General features: G+C 31.0%; 1 protein-coding gene and 1 long non-coding RNA gene across 3 annotated transcripts in view; one reads left to right on the top strand and one right to left on the bottom strand.

Annotated features, from left to right (window-relative positions):
• LOC111085629 overlaps positions 1-5,149 on the top strand; it is a 14,065-nt gene extending 8,916 nt beyond the window's left edge. The window contains exons 2-3 of the long non-coding RNA XR_002610439.1: positions 4,108-4,113; positions 5,139-5,149. This is a non-coding gene — a long non-coding RNA (uncharacterized LOC111085629). The remainder of the gene's footprint in view (positions 1-4,107; positions 4,114-5,138) is intronic.
• The window catches only part of LOC106458786 (neuroligin-4, X-linked-like), a 133,105-nt gene that overhangs the window by 113,462 nt on the left and 13,725 nt on the right, over positions 1-5,918 (bottom strand). The gene's annotated exons all lie outside the window — the stretch shown is intronic.

Consider the following 5,918-nt stretch of genomic DNA (forward strand, 5'->3'; position numbering starts at 1 on the left):
GAGCATGTTTGGTGGGACGGGGATTCGAACCCGTAACCCTCAGATTGTGAGTCGAGTGCCCTAACCACCTGGCCATGCCGGGCCCCGATATGTCATGAATCTCTATTAAAAATGAATACCCTAAATTGTAACACAGATTTAAACTTGACTTTTGATCAAACCGGTTTCTGCTGTTACTGGGGTGATATAGATACAATGACGTAATTTTAAAATTAAAATATATTACTTTATGTTTTCAAGTAAATGAAAAATATCCATATAATTAGGATAATTAAGCATTATAGATATTTTTTCCGATTTTACAAAATTAGAATATTACCCATGAAAGTAAAATATACTCTACAATAGACAAATCAACATTAATTTGATTTGTTAAGGTCAGTGATATTAGCAAGACTGACTAAAGACGAAATAATGATTGTGTAAAATAAGTACAGGTTTTAGAAAACAATCATCGTGTATGGGTTTACTTGGCAAAATAATTCTGCGCCTTTTTAATCAATTCCGAGTTCAAAAATTTAATTAATTCAGTGATAATTTGAACGGAAGCAAACTGTGATGACAATCAACTGTACGGTATAGCAGTAAAAAGAAAAGTAATAGCATGTAGCTTGTTGAATTTATTCTAAATATCTTTATATTCAATATTTGGAGTTCGTCTAACAGTTCTACGTAAAAATCATTTTAAATATATAAGCATCATGCTTTTTACCGATAAAATCGACAAGAGCTATTTAGTTACAAAAAAATGTAGGAATAGAGATATCGTGTTATTTTTGTCCTTTAGCAGGCAGTCATTGAGAGCAAAAAAATATAACATTAAATATACTCTTTTTGAGATTTATTAATACATATATGTTTCAAATCTTTCAGTAATTTAACCATATATGCAATACATAATATTCCTCTTAACACGAAAAAATCGGCTTCAACGCGTGATAATGAATATCTTTGTTTTACAGCATATCATATTTTGAAAATAGGTATGGAAATACACAGATGATACACACACAGGAGTCACAAACATTGATTAATTGCAAATAAATGTTCGTTTTACCAATCGTAAATACATATTATGGAAAATATAAAAAATGAGTAGATTGTGCAATGCACTAGTGTTTTGTAATTATTAAAACAGAGCCGTATTCTTAGTTTTATATTATCAAAGGATTATGATTGCGAAATCTTGTTCCAAATGTTCATGATTACTTCCGACAACTCAATTCAGTCAAGTTGTTTGTGTCCGTTTGATCTTTCCAGTTTCCACACAAGCCGATACTGCCTTAATAAAATTTATACTGGGACTTTGTCCAGTTAAATCCGTAGGTGCAACTATTTCATACGACTCTTATTTCTTACACGTATCATTTCACCACATATGCAGTATGCTATGGATCGTTGTTTTGCTGGAAAATGAACCCCAACTCAACAGATTCTGTTTCTTAGGGAATGTCATGATCGAAAAGAATCTGATTGTACCTTTCAGCAGTCAGTGTGCCATCAATTTTTTTTTCTATTGGCTTAGAAACAGTATTGCCGTGTATCCTGTGTAGAGTGACTTATCTGTCCGAACCTCGTGATACATTGTTAGGTTGTGGCTGAAAATATTGTTAACAGCGAGGGTACCCAACTGACGAAACAATGCATTCTAATCTGTTTAAGTATGGACGTAAGAAAAGTATATTTAATTAATTATACTCGTTACCAGATTAATTTTTATTTTTGACCTAAATAACTAATTTGTTCTGATTGGAAGTTCATATTAATTAACATCACTTTTGAAGAAAAATACCAGCTATTAATGCTTCTTTAAGCAGAGACATCTATAATGTTAAACCTATTTCTGTAATGCTATTTATTTAATTCAATTTCGATTTCAGTCTCTTTATTCAACTCTTTAATTCCGAACTATAATTCTTCATTGGCGTTAGCAATATTTCAAAATATTTTTTGCTTGGTCCATCACACTCATCTAATGCATTTTGTTTAATTTTTGATACTTTGACAATTCTAAATCAATATGTTCTTTAATTCTAGAATCTAATGTTCTCATTGTAGTACCTAAATATTTAGAATTACATCTAGGACATCTATATTCATAAAGAATATTATAAATCAGTAATTTGATATTTTATCGTTCACATTAACGAAATCTTTAATTCTACATAACGGTTTTAATATAAACATTAACTGAACTTGTAGACATTCCCTTCTAAGTATTCGATTAAGTTTATTTTAACTTCAAAAGATATTATTCTTACAAAAGGTAAAGAAAAACTTTCATTTTATTAATTGTAATCTTTTTCTCTGAATACAAATATTGTTTTTTTCAAAAGTCCTTAGTAACTTCATCTATAATTTTACGTAGAAACACATTTTCATCAAGAACTTTTAAATGTTATTAAATTATTTTACAAAACTAATAAAGTTTATATTTATCTTAGATTTTAGAAATAGATTTATTCTGCTAGCTTCGATATTAAATCATTATTTTTATATATAACTTTGAAAGAAACACTCGATATGGTTGTTAATCTGGTTTATAATCAGGATAAGCAAATAGTTTCTCCAAAGAAATATCTAAAATGTTATTGCATTTAACTACAAAATAAACACACTTTGTGTTTAATTAAGATATACATTATCAGACAGACATAGTTGCCATGGGCCTAGATTAGCAACTTAATTATTTCATATGATATAAAAATCTTTGAATAGAATATTTTTCTAAAGAATTTAAACCTATCTATTACAAGAGTCATGCAGATGACACTTTTGTTGTTTTTAAAGAGAAAGAACATATACACATATTTTTGGATTATTTAAATAGTGAACATAAAAATATACGATTTACAATAGAACATCAAGAAGAATATAAACTACCGTTTCTAGATGTATTGTTTGAAAATAAAAATGATATTTTGAAATATAAAACATGTTATAAAAATAAGATATGTACCTTGAGATTAATATTGCAGTCAGTAACTAGAATGTGTTTATTTATTTACCTTTTAACGAATAAAATCTTTTGAAATTAAAAAAAAATTAAATAATAGCTTAATAGAATACTTAGAAGAGCATATTCGAAATTTCACTTATATGTTTATAATAGAATCGATATGTAGAATTAAACATATCTTTAATGTAAAAGATTACATACTATAATTGCTAAATTCTAAGATGCTTTTCATCAAATTAGCTGTCCTAGATATCCTTAGAATATAGAATTAAAGAACCTATTGGTTTAAGGTTGTCAAAGCATTAAGTATTAAACAACGCGCATTACATTAATGTGATGAACTATCAAATCAAAATTATTTAAAAATTATTGCTAATGATAAATTACATCACAGTTATGGAAACTAATGAGAGTCCTTTAATAATCAGTCTGAAACTGGAAGAAAATGAAATTTTTTGTGCTAGAGAAATACTTTTTGTTCACTTTTGAAGAGTTTGGGCTTTCCATGTCGATCATTTCTATTATAAACAGTTCCAGTTTCACACAGCTTATTTAGGTATCTATACAGATCTCACAGTTACAGAAATGTCTGCTCAATCTATTTAGAAAATAGCGTTCTCAAGCCACAATTTGACTTGTACATGTTCGTCTTGCGGTATATCTGTTCTGGTAGCCATGAGCATATCAAAACCTTACAACTGTGAATAGTATGTACTTCAGTAGGCATTTTCTGGTGTCGTAATGTCTAGTTGGTTGTATGACAGCCAATAATAGTGTAAATTATTATCACGAGTCTGCACTCTTGTGTAGTTGATTTTTATATAATAAAAATGGAGCAATCCATTAATATTTGAATTTTATACCCAAAATATTCCTCGCTTCCACGATTAATTTAAATACTGTATATTCAAATCATTCTCTCTCATCAACTGAAAACCTGGCACGAATCTACTACGACAAAGGTTTATAGATTCCTAGTTTAGTACTGATAAGGTGCAACAAAGAAAAATTAGAGACATAACACAAAGAAAGTTTGAATATCTTCTTAAGTCCCTTGATTCAGTACCTTGTGGGGTTGTAACCTTTAAGTCATTTTATTCAGTACCTTGTGGGGTTATAACCTTTAAGTTTTAATGAAACAATACTAGACCTTAGTGTTTCTATTTTCTTCAAATTTTTTGTGATGTTTCAGCATCATGTTTTTATTCCTCTAATATCTTGAGGGTTTCAACTAGTTAAACCTGATTTTGAGGTGGTTGTAGTCCGAACTCTCAATTTTGGATAAACGTTTGGCCCCTATGAGACTTATAACCTTTATAACACTTGTATTTAGAGGTATTAACTGCTTTGGACCAGCTTTATGTGCAGTTTAGTCTTCAGTAGGGTATACCTCCTTCTGACCCTATTCTGATTTTTCTGTTGTATATTTTATATTTTAGATAATTTCCTGAATCTTGAGTTGTGATAAATCGAAAGGGTTTGACCTCCTAAGTCTAAAACTGTAATTACATCTCAAATTGGTCAAGAGATGACGGAGCTATGAGCTAAAAGTTTGTACTTGAAAAACAACAACAAAAAACTCAGAGCCATTGTATGAACTGTTATGCCGCAGCTAGAAATTGAGTTGATCATCTGAATGTCCAGTATATCTCAGATATTATGTTTTTCGTCACTTCCATACAACATCCAAGTGACCAACGCCTCAACTATCTTCCAAGAAACATCAGACATTACTCATATTAGATGAGTGTTCCTAGCACTCTGATAGTGGCTAATTGTCTCTTATGCTCTCATAGATGGGTGTTCCTATCACTCTGATAGTGGCTAAAGGTCTCTTATGCTCACATAGATGGGTGTTCCTAGCACTCTGATAGTGGCTAATTGTCTCTTATGCTCTCATAGATGGGTGTTCCTATCACTCTGATAGTGGCTAAAGGTCTCTTATGCTCTCATAGATGGGTGTTCCTAGCACTCTGATAGTGGCTAAAGGTCTCTTATGCTCACATTAGATGGGTGTTCTTATCACTCTGATAGTGGCTAATTGTCTCTTATACTCTCATAGATGGGTGTTCCTATCACTCTGATAGGGCTAATGGAATGATTCTTAGCAGAAAAAATGAAGAGGTGCTGTATTGTAATGTTGGTTAAAAATATTGATGTTTATTTGGCGTAGATGGAGTATAAAATGTTCTGTGTAGTTTGGCTTAATTGCCAAGGAATGTTCTGTGAATAAGCAGCATTGTTTGAAGTTAATTGATACTGAATGATTAGTTCTTTTCTGTGAACCTGTCAGTGATTATGATTTCAAAGCCAACATACATCTAAGTGTTTCCACATTTCTATAAAATTCAGAAAGAGGGATCATTTTAAAACATATATCACTTAAGTTTGATCCATTACGTTGTCATCAAAGGCATGGGTAAAGATTTATTGACGCTAACTTCCCTTTTCGAGTTTTAATCTACCAAACACGAGCTTAAATCTTTGCTTCCCGTTTTATTCAAGATGTATTGATTTCCACAGAGTTCCCATTGGACTCAGTAACCACACAATATTCATTTGTCTAGGGCAAAGGGTCCAGGCTCCATAGAGTGAATCCTAATAACATTGAAAGCACGAGCACGATGATGAAGTGTAGGGACGAATCAATAAAACCTATCTGAGTTACCTAAGACAACTGTTATCATTTCTTGAATGCCTCTACGCTCCCCTAATGCCTGAATTACAGATGTGATTAGAGAAATGGTTGATTCCCTCAGTCAGCGAGACCAAATTACAATTTTCAACCTGATGAAAAAAGATACAAGAACACAGTATTTTCTCCCAAGTCCAAAAATTAACTATTTGTTCCTAATCTAAATGCTCTACACTATAACTATTTGTTCCTAATCTAAATGCTCTACACTATAACTATTTGTTCCTAATCTAAATGCTCTACACTATAACTATTTGTTCCTAA

Source organism: Limulus polyphemus, unplaced genomic scaffold, assembly GCF_000517525.1.
Source record: "Limulus polyphemus unplaced genomic scaffold, Limulus_polyphemus-2.1.2 Scaffold514, whole genome shotgun sequence".
NCBI classification, from domain to species: domain Eukaryota; kingdom Metazoa; phylum Arthropoda; class Merostomata; order Xiphosura; family Limulidae; genus Limulus; species Limulus polyphemus.